Source organism: Perognathus longimembris, chromosome 9, assembly GCF_023159225.1.
Source record: "Perognathus longimembris pacificus isolate PPM17 chromosome 9, ASM2315922v1, whole genome shotgun sequence".
In the NCBI taxonomy this organism is placed as follows: Eukaryota; Metazoa; Chordata; class Mammalia; order Rodentia; family Heteromyidae; genus Perognathus; species Perognathus longimembris.
In genome coordinates this window covers 44,839,774-44,860,321 of record NC_063169.1, presented here as the reverse complement: position 1 = coordinate 44,860,321, position 20,548 = coordinate 44,839,774, and the positions used below count along the sequence as shown (strand labels likewise).

The 20,548-nt window shown below is 35.0% G+C and overlaps 1 protein-coding gene across 1 annotated transcript in view; it reads right to left on the bottom strand.

The window, feature by feature from the left end:
• The window catches only part of Nkain2 (sodium/potassium transporting ATPase interacting 2), a 922,696-nt gene that overhangs the window by 235,021 nt on the left and 667,127 nt on the right, over positions 1–20,548 (bottom strand). The gene's annotated exons all lie outside the window — the stretch shown is intronic.

Sequence of the window (20,548 nt, the reverse complement as noted above, 5' to 3'; positions counted from 1 at the left end):
GATTCTTGACTTATCTGGAATGTACATCAATTGTAACCAATATTGAAGTCTTACTGTCCTCCTGTGGATGTCCATTTCTAGATTATAAATTCAAAGAGAACACTGAATTCACTTTTTCTTTTCTCAGAGCTCAGCAGAGTACCGTAACCACAGACGATGTGAAAGTATTTTGGGATAACAATGGCAGTGGGAAAGGGAGAGAAAAGGAAAATATATATTACCTTTCTTGAGTCCTATCATTTTTTACTGCTATCCTTAACAAAACTGAATCAAAATAAAGAGGATCAACAAAATCCTTTTGGGCTGCTTTGACAACAGCATTGAAGCAGAAAATTGTACAAGCAATCAGCAGTGAGTAGTGGCATGTTCTGGTAAGTAAGGAGAGTGGATAGCTAATCTTAGTGAACAAAAAGTTGGGAGATGGGAGGATATGGCTTTGGGCTATAAAAAACTCCTCAAAGAACTAACTGGCTTTCAATCTGAGAGACTTGGCTCCCATAAATTCTCACTCTTTCATCTACCTGTCATCTTCCTCATGTTTAACTTCATATACCACAAAGAGCATTTTTTTCCTCCTTTCCTCATACCCTTTCAGATGAATTTTTTTTTTCAGTCTACCACATGTACATTTTTTGTCTTCCTCTTCCTATGAGTTTCTTGTTTTAGGCCATAAAAGTCTTGTTATAAACAATTGACTTGTAAAGAGACCTTGGGTATGATCTATGCTTTTCTTTAATTTAATTTTATTGTCAAGGTGATGTACAGAGAAGTTACAGTTACCTGTGTAAGGTAGTGAGTACATTTCTTGTCATACTTGTTATTCCATCCCTCATTTTTCTCTCACTTTCCCTCCTTCCAACTCACCCCCCTTGAGCTGTACAATTAACTTCCAACATAATATCTTGTGAGTATCACTATTACATTGGTTTGCTGTTTAGCCTTTGTCTCATTATCTTAATGTTCCTCTTTGCGTCCCTAATTCAGACACCTATATATAAAATACCCATGGTGCTAAAATCAAATACAGTAACAACATGGGATAAACCATAGGAAATAAAAAAAGAAAAATAACATATTATATTAAAATAACAGCAATTAAAAAACTCTTCTTTCTATATCTTGGAGTTAATTTCACTTAGCATCATCTTATGATCATCATACAATCATATGTAAATAGCTATTGAGCCATGTACTAATTATCTCCAGTGAAGAAAATCATGGAATCTATTTCTTCGTGTCTGGCTTACTTCACTTAGTAGGACTTTTTACAAGTCTTTCAATTTCCTTACAAATGGGGCAATGTCATTTTTTTCTGATAGAAGCATAGAATTCAATTATGTATACATACCACATTTTAATCCATTCATCTACTGATGGGCATCTGTGTTGGTTTGATATTTTAGTTGTGGTAAATAATACTGCAATGAACATGGTTTTGCTGGTAGCTTTAGGATGGAGTTGTTTGTGGTCCTTTGGGTAAATGCTCAGAAGTGGGGTTGCTAGGTCATAGGGGAGTATAACTATTCTACCTCCTGATAGGTGACACTATGGACTTTCAAAAGAATGACTTGACTTTTCTAGAATTTCCAGGGTTCCCACAAGGGAAGTTAGCATAAATGAAAATGATCTTCAGGCTCAGATGTAAAAAGTCCTTCAGAACATATCACTTGGATTTATCCGAGTGATAACTGACCTAAAATTTATCTTTGTTGATATATCTGGTATATCATTTTCAGAAATAAAAAACAAAAATGCCATATACCATGTGGGTGCCCTTATTTTCTACTCCCATCCCATCCCATTCTTTACTCCGTTTAGGAATAATGAGCCTTCTGAAAATCTCCCTTTAAAGACTAGAACTCCTATGCCTTTGCTAGAGTATTGCAACCTTTCATAGCTTTGTAATCTACTTCCTTCAATTGATGGAAGTTGTGTTCTCTTTTCTTCAAAATGTTTAGCTATAATGAAGCTAGGCCTATACACTTTATGACCATGAACCAAATGTGACATAGATTTGTCTTCTAAACTATCTTTCTTTTTCTATTCCCTTGGAAATACAATCATGTTTCTCTCAGACATGAGCATTATGCATGGTGTCTCATTGTTTCCCATATGCCCTTGTCCCTGAGATTCCAGTGTTTCTTCTGTGAGAATTGGTCCTGAAATGAAGGCAGAATGGTATCTGCATTTCATGTACCAGCCATGAGAATTCTGAACTATGGGAATTTTGGTCCGTACTCTCTCTCTCTCTCTCTCTCCCTCTTTCTCTTTCTCTCTCTCTCCATATATATATATATATATATATATATATATATATATCTGTGTGTATCTACATATATAATTTTATATGTAATAATTATATATGTATATATAACTTAATGTATAATAATTATAAATACAAAGTTTTCAAAATTCTTAACACATCCAAATTACAAGTTCCTGAGAATTAGTTCATCAGAACACAGTCTAGACGTGAGATGTGAGGCAAAAGCTTTGAGCAGCAAAGTCTTTGTCACAAAATGTCAACACTGATGTATAACCTTAGGGCCTCAGGGAAGAATCTGACCGCTATTATTTAGCACATAATTATTGACTAGTTTGCCACTTGGGTTTCCTAACTCACAGCTCGCAGCCTAAGGCAACAGTAAAGTAGAAGGGAATGGACAGAAATTTACACTGCAAGTAATGTGGGTGAACAGTGACAACCAAGAATCTGCAAGCGGTGAAGAGAGAGTCAGAACCAGGAGCATTTTCCTGCAGATTGCAGAACATTGTAAGAAATCATATGAACACAGTTGCCATATTCCTACACACAATCCTGCTTTTAATGTCTTACAGTTTAGATTAATACACCTTGTCAAAAAGCATATTTAATATTACTTCTTTTTTTTCCTGGAAGATTTGTTTTTGGAGCAATAGCGCTCCCCACTATGAGGTCCTACAACTGAGAAAACATGGTATTAATAGTGATTCTTCCCAAATGCTCAAGAAAAGTTTAAGTTGTGTTCAGAGACTTTTACCTGCAAAGATCATAATCATTTAGTAAATATTAGACTATTTCCCAGGGTGGTTAAGAGGAGAAATATTGAAATTATATGTCAGTTACATGGAAAATTTACTGATTAAATTCTCAAGCTGGAGAAGAAAAATAAGGCTTGATTTTGAATAAAACCTGCTTGGGTGCTTTTTCTCTAACAAGCAAAAGAGGGAAAACTGCAAAAAGAACTGTGCTCTGATAAAGCATATGTGTCTTTTGTACCAATAATTTCTGGTTCTTTCATACTGATTTATGAAAGATTAGTGGGCTATGTTTAATCACATAAATATGTTTTTCTCTATTTCATGAGTTTAATCTTTTGTATTTAAATTATTATATGTTAGAAAGATGTGTTTATGCTATGGACAGATAAGTAAAGAATAACATAATCATAAAGAGGGTATAAAAGACCTAATATATTATATGCCATAACAGAAAAATACCCCAATGGGTCACTGAAATAAATTCTCCCAATAGTGAACAGTATTTTTTATTTTAAGTTAAGATAGAAAATATTTTCCAGAGGTTGCACAAACAGACTAAACCAGAGGAATAACATTATTTCAGATAAATGATCAATCTCTTTATGGTCCCCGAGGCTTACTTTAAAAGAGTTTTCAGCTGGGGGTACACCAGAAACTCTGTGATGCATGTAATAGAATCATGAGCTCTATTACAAACCCAAATTGGTAGCACCTCTGAGTATCTCTGGGCTTACTTTCTTAAGATGAATATATGGGTCTCAAGTCCCAAATAACTTACCATGGCTCAGTCAGTTATTATACATAAGTGAAAGTGAATTTCATTTATTGAACTGACCTGTCTTACATCTTCAATTTTAGAACCTGATACATTATTTAAAATGGTGGCCCAACTCCAAAAATATGAATATATATATATATATATATATATATATAATGTTTCCAAGTAGCCTTACTAGTATGAATTTGTTGTATATATTCTACTTGCTTTTCACACTTGTGTTTAGCACTATTTTTCCTTGTTTATTTTAAGCAATTTAATAATTTTAAACCAATACAGGGTGCCAATAAATGTTTTTAATTTGCATATTTATAATTACATAATATTGGGTATCTGCTGATTTTGTCATATGTATATTTTTTGATGTGGTGCCTGATAAAATAGATTTCACTTCTTACCTTAATCTATTTTGTTCTTCATTTTGAATTTTGAGAATTCTTTGTATACTGTGGTTGTTTTTACCAGATATATGATTTAAAAACATTTTTTCTATTTCTATACACATTTGAAAAAGAGAAGACAGATAAATTTTTGATGCAGCTAAATTTATCATGCTTTACAAAAGTCTTTAATGCTTTATTTAAAAGTCTTTGCTTAAAGATTATGAATACCTTTTTCATTACTTCTGGTAATGTTAATAGTTTTAGGTTTTACATTAATATCTATGGTCCCTTTTGACTTAATTTTGTATATATTTTGACACAGCCATCTTAAAAAATAATAATTACCTACTTATTGTCAAAGTGATGTACAGAGGGGTTACAGTTTCTTATGTAAGGTCATGGGTACATTTCTTTTACTCTTTGTTACCTCCTCCCTCATTTCCACCTCCTCCCCCCTTTCTATCTCCCCCCATGAGTTGTTCAGTTGGTTTACACCAAATGGTTATACAAGTATTGCTTTTGTAGTCATTTGTCTTTTTATCCTTTGTCTCTCGATTCTGATATTCCCCTTCACTTCCCTAATTCTAATAGCAGTATATACTGTATTCAGGGTAATCAGATGAGATACAGTGATAGCACCAGGAAAACTACTGATAGGGGATACAAGAAGATCATCAACAATAGAAGCTATGGTTTCACATCGCATGTTGAAAGTAATTACAGCAGTGATAAAACACTTGTTTCCATAACATGGAGTTCACTTCATTTAGCATCATCTTATGTGTTCATAAGGATACAGCTACTGGGCTCTTGTGATCCTCTGCTGTGACTAGCCTAAACCTGTGCTAATTATTCCCTATGAGGGAAACCATAGAGTCCATGTTTCTTTGGGTCTGGCTCACTTCACTTAGTATAATTTTTTCCAAGTCCTTCCATTTCCTTTAGAATGGGCCAATGTCATTCTTTCTGATAGAGGCATAAAATTCCACTGCGTATATGTGCCACATTTTCCTAATCCATTCATCTACTGAGGGGCATCTGGGTTAGTTCCATAATTTTAGTATGACAAATTGTGCTGCGATGAACATTGTTGTGCTGGTGGCTTTAGTGTATTCTTGTTTGTGATCTTTTGGGTAGATGCCCAAAAGTGGGGCTGTTGGGTCATAGAGGAGCTCTATGTTGAGCCTTCTGAGTAATCTCCATACAGTTTTCCAGAGTGGCTGATCAAGTTTACATTCCCACCAACATTGAAGTAGGGTTCCCTTTTGGCCACATCCCCTCCAACATTTATTATTGTAGTTTTCTTGATAAAGGACTTCTTACTGGGGAGAGATGGACTCTCAACGTTGTTTTGATTTGCATTTCTTTTATGGCCAGTGAGGTAGAGCACTTTTTCATATGTCTCTTGGCCATTCTCATTTCCTCATCAGAGAAGTCTCTTTTTAAGTCTTTAGCCCACTTGTTGAGGGGGATGTTGGTTCTTTGAGGTTTTGTTTTGGAGGAATTTAACTTTTTTAGTTCTGTATATATTTTAGATATGAGGTCTTTGTCCGTTGTATGGCCGGTAAAGAACAGACATCTCTTAGACACTATACAAACTTCAACAAGTATTAACTTTTAAAATATTATTTGTGATGTGCAAATACTTCCAACCTTATCAACTTAATCTTTTCTATTATTTGATACATGAAAATTCATTGGTCTATATTGAGTTTTCCATTTATCTTTTATTCACACATGATTTTATGAAATCATATACTGATCATTTGGAAATTATTAGCTCCTTGAGCTTGCAGGGTTTCTACATGTTATGGACTGTGTTATACATCAGCAAGGTACCACCCCAAAACTAACATTTACATATCTTTCTGTGCATATACATATAAAAGCTATTTAAGCCATTTTAGATAATGTGTTCAAAATTTCAGTTTGGGCTTGAAAGTTCAAGTACTATGTTTGTGTTTTTCACTTTGAAATGAGAGAGTGTTTTGTTCCTTCACATGAATATGTCTAGCAGATATACAAGGTCATAGTTTATCTATCAGCTTTTCTTGAAAGTAAATATTGTGTTCTATGAAAATGTGGCTAGTTATATTTGTAAGTTAATCACACAATGCTTTTCCTTCTGGATAGTCATTTATGTCTATAGGGAAGAGAAATTCTTTACACTTGACTCACAGAATTTTAAAAGGCTCCATCACTAGAGAGGGTTGGAATCTAATAAAATCAATAAATTTTATTTCTTCATTAACAATATTTTAAGTGACTCCTCCATTCTTCTCCTTTTCTGTGAATGCATCCCATGAGCAATACACTTTATACTACTGCATTTTCATGCCACTGCCTTGGTCTCTATTGAAGTGCTAGCAGTTTAACAACCATTGCTTGTGCACCTTCAGTGTACATGCCAATACAGCAAAAAAAAAAAGAGAGATAAATAATGTCTTAGTATTGCAATTAAAACATTTTCTTCACCTCAGGATACCCCAAAAGAGTCTTAGAGAGATGCCAAAAGTTCCTGGTCTGCACTTTTGAGAATCTCTTATCTTAGGGCATTAAAAGGGGGAGAGGAGTAGGAAAGAAGCTATGGTAGCTTTAGGAACAATGGAAGCCTCCCTCATTTCAGGATTTCCCAGTAACAAGTATTGCAGAAGAAAGAGCCTTCCTCAGAAGAAGACATGGGAGGCAGCCTGGTGGCACAAGTGGTGAATGCCCATTCCCAAGAGATAGCAGAGCTGCATCACTGGACAGAGCAGTCCCTCAGTAGAGATGCATATGTCAGAAGTCATGTTTTAGAAGGAAAATGAAAAGTAATCAGCCTTCCAAAGGCAAAGAAGCCTTATAAGTGAACCGAATACAAAACTATGATCATTGCTGGTTCCCATATGCTGCAATAATGCACAGTGAGAGGATAGTGTGATTGGATGAATTTTTTATTTTATCCAATTTGTGATGATTACATAAACATGAAATGACATACCATGGAAAGTTGGGATTTTTAGACAGCAGAGAACATTTGTGACAGAAGGGATGGGGTAAAGATCCTCCCAGTACAGACTGGGTTGCTAGGACCTGCAGGCCAGGACCAGTGAAGTGCCACCATGTTCTTTAACATGCAGGAGGCTAATTTTAAATATACAGATCACAAAAGGAAGTTTTTCTTCATTCTTTCCAGAAAAAAAGAACTTTATAGGTTAACTTGAGATGATTTAATGTGCCACAATATTTTAGCATTTAAATCTTATAAAACTTTGGCAGATTCATGTTTACTGGTATTGAGACATTCTGAAAGGATATTTTCAGTGAAGAAACTCCAATTCTTCTACCCTTGAAAGAGATTCTGAATAAACAGCAGGAAGACTTGTACTAATCAAACCCTCACTATTCGCAATGTATTTTTTGTGCAGCTAATCCCCTTCACTCATGAGAAAAATATACAAAGACCCCCAGGAATTGCTTGAAACAACAGAAAATAGCTAATCTCTAGTAACACATCATTTTTTTTTCCTTTCTTAATTACCTCGAGAACTTCACCTTTTTACTTAATGGTAGGTGTGGTGGTATTATTGACATCATTATTATAATACCCTCAGAGATGGCCTGGATATGATATAAGAAAAAAGACTCCAATTACAAAGGAACTCAGCACAGCAAAACTAACTTCTGCACAAAGGTGCGTGATCAGCCAAAAATCTTGCTAGCAAGCACACAGAGCAGTCAGGCTGTTCTTTTCCTATTCCTAATGCTGCAGAACCTGCCCAGATGCAGGAATTGAGCCCAAGTTTACAATCTGCTCAACATGGGCTAGTTTGGAGAGGATAGGATGCCTTAATTACTCTCACCCTCTGCTCCTTTCTATAGTTGCTGATACCATCTTAGCAAAATAAAAGTTAAGCCCACTTTAATAGAAAAAGAAGGCATTTCTCAGTTACACGATGCTTATATCAAGTAGGAGTTACTTGAACACAAGGATAGTGACAGTCAATTTCCTATCCCAGACCGCTCATTAATTAATGAATGGGCTTTATGTATAGCATGGCGACACTGGGTAGAAAGATGAGTTATATCCTGGGAGGGACACAGTGGGGGTGCAGGAGATTTCATCACATGACTCAGACTTATGAGTTGTTTATTCCTGGAGTTTTTAATTTGATAGTTTCAACTATGGTTAACTCTATAATGTTAAACCATAAAAGAGAAACAAAAGGACTCACATACTTAAAAAAAATTGTTACTCTAACAATCCCATGATAGGTGGTAATGTTTATACATGAGGAAATTTAGGCATAGAGACAATTAGTACAAGATGGTACTGGCAATTAAAGCCTAAAATTAAATCTGGGTTGGTCAGACTATAACAGCCATAGATTTTTTTTTTCATTTTCACAAGTTATGTTTTTAAAAGCTGTTTGTTTGTTTCAGCTGGATTTAATATAGCTTTTAAGCAGAACACTAAAGTGCTAAAGGTCTTCCTATAGCACCAACACCCATGAAATTGTAATCAACTATTTGAAGAACCTCAAAAGCACTTCCAGAGAACTCCTTGGATAGAAAACAGCTGTCTGCAGCTGCTTCTACCACGTGCCACTCCAGTTCAACATCTGCTACTTGCTTTTCATTGCTTCTTTTCTTTCATATTGACCGTAATTCCTAAAACTGTTTGTGCTAAGGCATGGAGCCTTTTCAATTGGTAGCCCACATAAAAAGACTGCTGTTGGTTATATCTACCTTTGTGACTTTCACTGCACAAGCATAGAAAAGCCCCTGTTACCTGACCAAATAAGCCTCTTCCCCCTTTGTGATCCAAACCTGAATATACCAGTGGCTTTTTCCACTCAGCCTGACTCTGAAAAAAAATCAGCTTCACTGTCAGAAGGATTTGAATTGAACATTTTTGCCTAGAGGAAAAATTTAACAACAGTGCTGTGCCTTGTATACATCATATTCTATGCTAAGCATCATATACATACGTAGCAAATTATGTACTATGTAGAATCCTCTACATATTATGCTAAGCTTCAGCCTCACATCTGAAAGGGAGATTATACTAGGTTGTTCTGCTTTCAAGTATAAAAGGTTTTCTTTATGAGAAGCTATAAGAAAATTAAAAGGAAGAAGATGAGCAAGTCTACATCTTAAGGTGCACATTTGTTAAGGCATTAATAGATAATCAGCTAGATATATGATTAGAGGCCAGAGTTATGGTATACATAAAAGCTCAGAAAAATAGGTGAGGCATGAGCAGTTAATTTTAAGCATTCCAGTAATGGTACAGAAGGGGAAAGTGCATGGAAGAAGGCTAAGAGAATAAGCAGGTCATGGTGCATAAAATACAGAAGGTATAATTGAGTAGATTCTTCATCTTTTAGCTCATGGTTCCATCAGCCTAATGGTATATACAACATCCAGTATACCCCAAACAACATTAAAAAGCAGTGAAAATATACACAGATATATTCTTCTCATCTTTGCATCTGTTCTTTGTTCCAATGACTGACGTGTAATAGATAAGATGTAAAGTTCTTTAAGAAAAACTTGAGTTTTTACAGACGTATTTAATATTGTAAAATGTTTTTATTTAATTAACCAACATCTTTGTTTACCTTGACAAAATTTTATAAAAATATTCTTATATTAACCCAGCCTTATATTTCAGGGACAAATTTTATAAAGTCATGCTATGAATCCTTTACGATCATGAAAACATATTTGTAGGTATCCATTTTTCCATTCGTAGTACAAAATACTTGAGGCTGGGTAATTTATACAAAAAATTCTCAAGAAATAATCTCTTTTGAATAATATAAATATTGAAGGTTCTCTTACTTATGCAGAATGTAGATCTAAAAATCAAAGTATGACGGATATAAAATGGGGGCTGTTTGGGGAGTGAAACTGTAACAATGGGGAGGACAAAGAAAGAGAGGTAAGGAAGAAGTGAATGTGATTTCAATATATTATACTCATATATTAAAATTGGATAAAGAAACTTTTGTCATTTTAAAAATGGTAGGGGAGGAGGGATAAAAGTCAATGACAGGGTGGATGAATCTGGCCAAAGTACATTAATTATATTTATGTGTGTGAATATCACAGTGAAACCCAGTTGTGCAACTAACATATGTTAATAAAAAGAAAATATGTTTGTTTTCTCTGTATTTCTTGCAATTGAAAGCACAAAAAACATCACTTCCCAATGCGGTGGATAGAAGAAATGGAACCATCTACAGGCAGAAGGGACAGCTGGAGGCTACAACTATGCCTGAACTATGAGATGAGCTAATGGCTATCAAGACAGTAGATCAAAATGGAGGCAGAAATAGATTTCAGGGTAGTGTTAGGAGAGGGAGAGCGTAGGAATAGGGTCAAATCAGCTACCTTTGAGAAGTGTATAAGAAGACTTTTGGCATGAGTAGCCTGGGGAATTATAATGTTTAGAATAGTTGCCTATAAATTAAGAGTATATGGGTATCTATATCTATAATTATTTCACAAGAAGTGGAACCCATGGAGAGTAGAGAGTAAGAAAATGGATAATTAATGGAGTTTTTCAGGAAGAAAGAATGTAAACTTAAACAAATCGTGAGAACAGAATAAACAAAAGATGAAAAGAATAAGGATCTTATTTATTTATTTAGTGCCTTTTTGGGGACTTGAACTCAGGGTCTGGGTGCTGCTCCTGAGGGCTTCCCCCCCGCCCCCCTCAGACTTGCACTCTACCACTTGAGCCAGAGTTCCACTTTGATCTTTTTTGGTGGTTGATTGGAGATAAAGAGTCTCATGGACTTTCCTGCCTGTGCTGGCTTCAAATCATAGCTGCACTCAGCAGGAAATCAAATGTTAAAGCAAATAGGAAACTAGGAAATTTCTCCAGGTTTGGGGGTAGAAATAATTCTTTGAGAGCTGGATAGCATTGGGTGACATCTAATTAAAGAAATTAAGAATGAAATCAACTGCTAGTCTGAAGCTGTTGCGGCAAAAGTGAGGTCCTAGGAATTCAATTAAAACAAGAATAACTACTAAGAGGAACTCCAATAGAAAAAAAAATCCAGGAATGCCAGTATAAGAGTGTGGATAATTTGTGGTTTCAAGCAGGTGTGTTTGAAATTATCAGCAATTCCTGTCATTCTGTGAAGATGGTAGAAATTTGCTTGGATGAGAAAATGGGTGGGTGATTCTAGGTTGCATGTGACTGCAGACTGCAAGATCACACCTGAATTCTAGACTCTAGAGAAAGAAGAAAGGTCAAAAATGAGAAACCATGGAAAGTTTAGGAAATCAGAGACAAGAGTTTATCAGTTTGTGGTCATAAATAGAGTGCTTAGCGTGTAATAACACTTTAATTATGCTTGAATATGTGAGCCTATATTGCTAAAGATCTTTCATTAGTTCCTACTTATTTGACACAATATATTTTTGATAATGATAATGGCAAACAAAAGCTGAACAAAAACATTTTCCTCCTATTCATGTTGAATTTTTTTTAAGTAAGTAGCTAGATGAGTGCACTGCTTACAAAAGACTGTACTGATTGATTTTGTGAAAGCTAAGTGGAAGTAATAAAATGAACAATACTGGCAATGATACATTTAATATATCATAGAGAAGAAAAAAATCCAAAAAGAGGTTTAACTTAACATTAATTGACCCTTAGAAAGACAATTAACTTTTACAAGATTTAATTTTCTCATCTTGTATGTAGAATCTTTAATGGTTGTCATAAGAACTGAAAATTAGGGACAAGCATTTGTTGGAAGAATTTTTTTTAGTGACATATTAAATGATGTGTTCTTTGTATTCAATTATGTCATACTAGAGGTTCCTTTGAATTTACAAGCATATTGATATAAATTTGAGAGACTCTATATTAAAAAGGCTTATAAAACTTCATTTGCCTCAGCATCCATAGACTTTTGACTACCAAAATCTTTTATTGCTTGATAACCACTTATATCCTACAGAGGATAACATTTTGTAATAAACAGTGATGTCAGCTAATCAATTGCATTAAATATCAGAGGGAACTGTGTGTCAACAGGGGGAAAGGGGATTCATTAAATTGAAGAGAGGGGCTGGTTTATATTCAGTCTCTTTGAAGAGGATGACATGTAATATCCCAGTGAGTATAGCTAATTCTGCCTGTATACCAAAAAGTTAAGTTTATGAACAAATCCCAGGATAAGAACAGTGGCTGTGGTGTCATTGCCCATGAGAACATCCTTTATGTGAGGAAATCCTGCCTTTTACCCTAAATATACCTCTGGCTTTAAAGGCAACACCTGGAAAAATGTAAAATTGTAGGTTCTTTCACGTAGACTAGTGGAATTTGGAGAATAAAATGTCAGAAGTTTATATAAAGTGTTAAACAATAAAATGCAATCTGACAAAATTAAGATGACTAAGTAACTAGAGAGAAAACAGAGGTGGTATATATATATTTAAAGTGGAGAATCCATTTCTAAGGAGATATACATTTTGCCTTTTTGTAATGATTTTGTTGGTAATAAACACACTTCATGCACCCAGATCTTCTATAATGATAATATGATTTTATTTCTGTGTTACTTTTTTTCTCAAGAGTGCACAGAATTTTCCAAAAGCTATATGATATGTATTAGATCAACCGAGTAAATGCAGAAGATATTAAGATAAGACATTTTCTATTAATATACCTTAAAAAGAGATTTGTAAAGTTAAAAAAAGCTATTCTCCTGAATTATTTTTGTTTTGGAAAACAATTATTTTGCAATAAGAGTATGTTGCTTATCACCACGTTAAATAAGAATATTTTCATTTTTAAATGAACAGATAAACAAATTTTAAACAAGTTTAGCTTTCATTTAATATGGTAACCAATTGCAGCTATATCCCATAAACTAAAGCAGTTTAAGATTCTCAGTACTTTTTTTTTTTTTTGGCCAGTCCTGGGCCTTGGACTCAGGGCCTGAGCACTGTCCCTGGCTTCTTCCCGCTCAAGGCTAGCACTCTGCCACTTGAGCCACAGCGCCGCTTCTGGCCGTTTTCTGTATATGTGGTGCTGGGGAATCGAACCTAGGGCCTCGTGTATCCGAGGCAGGCACTCTTGCCACTAGGCTATATCCCCAGCCCCTCAGTACTTTTAAAGTAAGTTAAAAGGTCTTGAGAACAAAATATATGAGAATCTCTGGTCTAATCAGATATAGCATTCAATATTTGACACTGCCCATTTATTTTCTCCTGCCTAAAATAAACTAAAATATAAGAAAAGAACCAAACTCATTGTAGGCCTTAGCTCTAGCAGGCCAAAAGTGTTGAGCTATGGAAGTGCTGACAAATTTGTACCTCATGTTATTTGAATGAGATGGCATCTCAGTGGTGGGAGCATGGAGGAAAAGAAACTTGCTTTAATCTTTCTACAATGGTAAATTCCTCTTTTTGATGACTTAGCCTCTACAGCATCCATTTCCCACTTTCACTGTTGTGTGAGTTTCCAAGTGCTGAAATTTTAAAGGAATTTATGTTGGTGACTCTCAGAAGTAACTTGAAAAATCACTACACATTTACATGACTATGAACTGAGCTTTCAGAAAACTCCCAAAGGTACCAGATCCTAGGGATTTGAATCCAAACGGTAAATTTCTCCACAATGACAGCCACTAAAACAGAACACAGATAAAATACGAGATATGCCTAGAGTGAAGTTAGTTCACTTCACAAAAGGCACTGGCACTGGGGGCATTGCTGTGACTTATTATGTGGAGAATTTATGGCCATGCATTTGTTGACTGCTATCCAGAGAGGTGACAGCTGCGGATGGATCATTCTGTCTATGAATGCAAAGGAGTGTATTTTAAAAACATGGACTGTTTCAGCAAAAACAATATGAGACCTGTCTCCATTTTGGATATACTTGAGCATTTAAAAATGCATGGGTATTACACACACACAAAAGAATAGTCTCTCATTGTTTGCATTAAAATTAGCCACATTTTAGAGATGAAGAAAAATTTTAAAAAAGTAGTACAACTAAATGATTTTCACTCATTAAGTTTTAATATAGAGCAGAGAAAGAGGAGTGAGGGGAAAGAGAGAGAAAGAGAGAGAGAGAGATTGAGAGAGAGAACTTAGCAGCTAAAACAACTCTAATGTTTTAAAAATATTTTTCCCAAAGACCAGATTGCAATTTACAATTGTACCATTCCATCAAATGCTATGACACTTCACAATGCCTCCTAAATGCAAAATTGGCCAGGTTTAACATAATAGCTGGCTGCGTAAAACATGAGATTGCAAATGTCACAGGAAAGAGATGATGAATGACTGTGGAATATTTATATAGACTCTATAGATATGTTGGCTAAGCTGCTTGAAGGAAATCTGTTCAAACTGATTATTTCAGTTATAGATTTGGACCTAAATTGACTTTATATATTGCAGGCATCTGGGATTGTAAGGTCTCCCAGGGAGGTACCATCTCTTCTGTTCCAGACTGTCCCTCCCCTGCCTCACTATCATTCTGTTTGCATCACTGCTGTGAGCCTTGAAGCAAGACAGTGACTCCCATCTGGGCAGATGAAAACACCTCTTCTTCTAGGTGACCTGTCCAGAAATGCTTGCTTTCCCACCACCTCTGGGTCTAAGGCGGTTAGTGTATCTGTCTCCAGGCCTGATGCTTTAATCACCACCTACATCCAAAGTGTTTTACAAGAAGCAGAGACAAATTCAGGATTTGAAATGATGTACACATTAAATGACACAATCTCTTTTTTGTAGTCCTTGAAAAGGTTGCTCTTCAAAGTAGGTTAATTTAAATTTTCTATTCAGATACAAAACTGTTGGTAACAAAAATCATTACTTTTTATGACAAACTAGAGAAGTGAATTTTAAAATATAGATTTTAATAGTGTGACCGTAATTATTAATACTTATATAATTCTTACTACAGGCCATGCATTATTCTTGTTTAATTCTTACAATATACTAACAAGCAAGCCTTATGTTACATTTATTTTATAGTAAGATATATGTTAGATAACATTACTAGGGCCACAGTAAGTACAATATTTAATACTCATACAGGCAATGTTTTTATGATTTGGGCTATAAGACAGTATTGCTCTGCCAATAAATCAAATAGTTAAAACAGTGGCTGCATTTGTAATACTGTATGTGATTATGAATCTTATCACTTGACCTAAAGATCTTTTGGCTGCATATTAATGTGGTGTTGTCAAACTGGACATAACTCAAATTGAAAAGTGAGATGTGTTAATAAACCTGGGCTATGCTGCAGTAATCAACAACTCAATTGTCTTGATACTCTAACATAAAAACAATTTTAAATGTATTTTTCCCTCATTCATGGCCTTTGTTTATCAATGGTTATCTATAGCTCTGTTCTACTCTGCTTTGCTGTTGTACTGATACCAGATTCCAAAGTTGAAAAATGAAAGAATGTGACCAAGCATTGATCAATGATCCAAGCTTATTTTTTTTCTGGATGAAGAAAATCACATTATCACACTAACCTCCAAGGCAGGCATGGGAGTCCAACTTTTTCCTAGGACTAAAGGAAGAGGAAGTTTGAATCTTTAGTAAAAGTTCTAAGGACAGTCAAAGCAAAGTAAGACATGACTAGCTTGTATTTGAGCAAAGTACTATAGTTTGTATCTTGAATATTCTCCAAAGGCTTGGTGCTCAGACTTTGGTAGTACTGGGAGGTGATGAATCCTTTAGAAGTTTGACCCTCTAGGAATAAAAGTAGGTTATTGGGGGCATGAGCTTGAAGTTGATATAGAGACTCCAGTCTCTTAATCTGCCATTACTTCATAATTACAATAAAGTAATAAGGCTTTCAGTGCCATGGGCTCCCACCATGCCATGGCTCACATGCCAAAATCAGAGCGATAAAGTGGCCATGTAGAGACTTCTAAAATTGTGAGCCAACATAAACCTTTCCTCTTTTTAACTTATTCATCTCAGCTATTTATCATTGTGACATCCGTTGGACTCACACAGACAGCATGAGACAGGGTTGTACCAAAGCCTGGGAGCAGTGATATAAGACACCAGACAGCTTTCTTTTGTCATTTCTTTGGGTCAACTTTTATGACCGTTCAACATTAGCTTGACACCCTACTCTATGCTCTCAAAATGCCTGCCTTCCCTTTTCACTTCATCTATCACATTGTGATTATTCTTTTCTCTTTAAGATTGTGTGTATGCTCCACAACATCAACGAATTAAAATCATTGCAACATTCAACTATTCACTTTCTATGGTATATCAGATTCAAAGGAGTTTGATAAGTATTTATTAACCCAATAATAAATAGTATTCTAAGGGAACTGAGTAGAAAAAGTAATACATAACTGATGAATATTCCATTTTGAACCATTCTCCGTTCAGGGTTTAAATGGTGAAACACTCATTTTTCTAGTGAGCCAGACTAAAGCCTAACATAACATTTGTGGCATAGAGAAAGCGCTTTGTCTTTCCTGCCTATCAACTCCTATTTTATCTTTAACAGCAGAATGATTTCTTTTCATTTTTCAAATAGTCTTTAAAGTGTACAAATACAAATATTGGGGCAGTGCTTTATCAGCAATCAAAACAAATCTTTCTTGATTTGACCAGCATAGTGACTTTGAATGCCAAAATATATCATTTTTTTGAAAGGGAAAGGAAGACCAATGAAAATAAACATGGAGTAGAAAGAAGAGCCGGGGGGTGGAGTGACTGTTTTTCAATGTACAAATAGACATACGTCTCAGCTTTATCTTCCTATTCAACCAACAATCTTCCACCATGCCCTGATTATATATTCTATGTTCACAGTGTACCAAATAGCATCATGGGAAGCATTGGCAGTATGCATAAATTATGGACAAGACCTAAATGAGAAGGAAGGAAACAAAAGCATTATGTCTGGTCTCCTCTAAATAGCTTCATCGTCTGTTATTTTCCTCTCATCTAGTCCCCATCACCATCATAAGCTACATAGAAAAAGGTTCAGATTTAGACTCTGCTCTCCTGGGAGAGTAGAGTTAATGGGTTTTGAAGCACAGAGCATAGCAGCACATTGTCTCTTTTGTTTGATCTAAATAGCAATGCATTTTGTAACATGGGCTACAAGGTCATGTGAATCTTTAGGATAGTTACTAATATTAAATCTCACATTTCTCTAATAACTGAAAATCACAGCATTTCAATTTTCATCAGAATGATTTACTTTAGAAATCTAGTAGTTTGAAATCAAAGTTAATAAAGGAAAAGCCTTCTTTTTTATTTTAACAAGAAAGTCTCTTTACACTGATCCCACATAAAAGAATAATGTAGGAAGACTCTAGTTTTCTTAAAGCTATCAGACATCATAAATTATGCTTCATTCTGACCTCAAGTAGGATTACCTCAGAGGAGAAGCAAATTAAACAGTAGAAAGTTAAATCACACAGAATTCTGCTAAAAGTTCTAAAGTGAAAAAAGTCATTGATTAAAAAGTTATTTTAATCAATTCCTTCAAATTTCACTTCCTTTTCTTATCAGAAGAACAGTAATAATTTTGCAACTGAAAAGTTAAGATTATCTTATAAAAGGGTGTGATTTTAAAATGGGGCTATAGAGCAAAGTGTAATGGAAAGAAAATATTTTGCTAAGACAATGTAATCTTTAAATAGAAATAAACTCTAGTATCTTAAACACAGAATTCCATGTTGTTAAGATTACTTTCTTACTATATAATATTTAATTTTTATTTTTTATTTTATTTTATTTTATTTTACTTTTTGGCCAATCCTGGGCTTGGACTCAGGGCCTGAGCACTGTCCCTGGCTTCTTTGTGCTCAAGGCTAGCACTCTGCCACTTGAGCCACAGCACCACTTCTGGCCATTTTCTATATATGTGGTGCTGGGGAATTGAACCCAGGGCTTCATGTATGGGAGGCAAGCACTCTTGCCACTAGGCCATATTCCCAGCTCCACTATATAATATTTAATAAAGTAAGGGTAGAGACAAATCTTCTTGGAAGGATTGTTCCTTCAACTATCTTTGGAGACAAACATAGATACACGGAAAGCCATGAGCATTTGTTTTTGTTAAAGTGATGTGTGCATCTGCTGCATGTTATTGAATGAAGATGCACAAATACACACACACATATGGTGTTAATATTGGTTGGTTCAGGGCTGGAATTCAAGAACTTGAGCCCTTTCTCAGCTTTTTCATTAATGGATGGTGATCTACTACTTAAGCTGTGCCCCCAGTTTCTGCTTTTCACTGATTAATTGGAGGCAAGATTCTTGAGGATTTATATATCTTGTCTGGCTTCAAATTGCAGTCCTCAGATCTCAGTCTTCTGTGAAGCTAAGATTTTAGATTTTAACCACATGATCCTGGCAAATGTCTTCTTGATTTCTTTTCTTTTCTATGTCTCGTTCATTCTTTCTATCTTTCTTTCTTTCTGTTTTTCTTTCTTTCTCTCCCTCTCTCTTCTCTCTCTCCCTTCCTCCTTCTCTCTTCCTTCCTTCCTTCCTAACTTCCTTCCTTCCTTCCTTCCTTCCTTCCTTCCTTCCTTCCTTCCTTCCTTCCTTCCTTCCTTCCTTCCTTCCTTCCTTCCTTCCCCCACCTCTTCTTTCTGTCCTTCCTCCCTCCCCGCTTCCCTTCCTTTTCTTTGCCTTCTTTGTTTTCTTGGATTGAACTGTGGACTTCCTACTTACTAGGTAGGCATTCACTCATTTAAGCCATAACTCCAGGCTGGTGTTAATGTTTGAACAGAAGCATATTTTATTCTGATGTTTACCATAGCTAACATGTTTACATCATATAAATGCTTTATTTTTAGATTCATTGCTTAGACATAGTTTTCTTTAATTTATGTATTGTCAAAGTGGTGTACAGAGGGGTTAAATTTTCATATCTAAGGCAATTAGTACATTTCTTATCAAACTTGTTACCTCCTCCTTCATTTTTCTATAGTCTTAGTTTATAAATTAACCAGCCATGGGCTTTTTGGCAATTGCTAAGAAGGATGCATCTAGAATGACATTAGTAGATATTGCAAAAAAGAAATAACTGATTAAATATAACAATGATTTTTGAGGGTCCTGAAATTCAGGATGAAAATGGAAACAGAAAGGATTAGTGAAAGTAGAATCAATAAAAAAAATTAAGGAAGAAATAAGCTAAACAGACCTGATTTTTCTAAAGGTAGGAACAATTTTCTATAATCTGATCCTATACTTTCACATAGCTAACTCAATAACATAATTGGAAAATGGACTGAAATAAAATTGGAAAATTTTAGATGTTCTATTGATAAAAGCCAAGAGTAGCATTTAAACAGCTTAGTAAAGGTCAAACTGATTCTACTTGCTTTTGACTTTACATATTAGATCAAGACTACACAGATGATGATACAAATCTTCACTTAACTACATAAAAGTAACTTTCTCATCTTTTTTAAGTTATAGTTTATTGCAAAGGCAATGTACAGGAATTACAGTTATATAAGTCAGGTAATGAGTATATTTCTTTTTGAACAGTATTGTCCCCTCCCCCACTTTCTCCCACTTTTCCCCTTGCACACATCTTCCCCCAGATTGTAAAGTTCATTTCCAGCATAATGTCTAGTAAGTATCACTACTGAATTAGTTCATCCTTTGTGAAATTATTTCTCTGATTCCCCTTCCCTTCTCCAAATCAGGTAAACTTACGTACAAGACAAAGGTTGTAGAAACCAAAAATAGTGTCAAAAGAGAATAAACCAAAGCAAAAAAGAAAGTAAAAAGAAATATGTGAAAACAGTACAATAAAAAACTTCTTGTAGATCACAATAGCTCAAAAGCCATGCCCATATGAACACATAAGATGATGCTCATTGAAATGAACTTCAAGTTATGGAAACAAATGGTATATCACTATTGTAGCTATTTCCAACATGCCATGTGAAACTGTGCCCTTCTTTTTCTTTTTCAGATTCCCATCCTGTGGTTTTACCTTTGATATCACTGTAACTTATTTTAGTACCCTGGATATTGTATATATGCGTATCAAACTAGGGAAGGGAAAGGGAATATCAAAATCGAGAGACAAAGGATAAAAAGACAAACCAAGGCCACAGCAATACTTACAAAACTATATGGTGTGCCAACTCACAACTCATGGGGGGGAGTGGGGGGAGGAAAAAGAGGGAAAAGGTAACAAGTTGGATAAGAAATGTACTCACTATCTTACATATGGAACTATAACTCCTGTGTACTTCACTTTGACAATAAAGAAAAAACTGAAAATTAAAAAAAAACTTTTTGTTTCAATTTATTGGAGTTCATTTTAATAAGCATAATTTTATATGGTTATATGCATATAGCTATTGAGCTATTGTGATCTTAT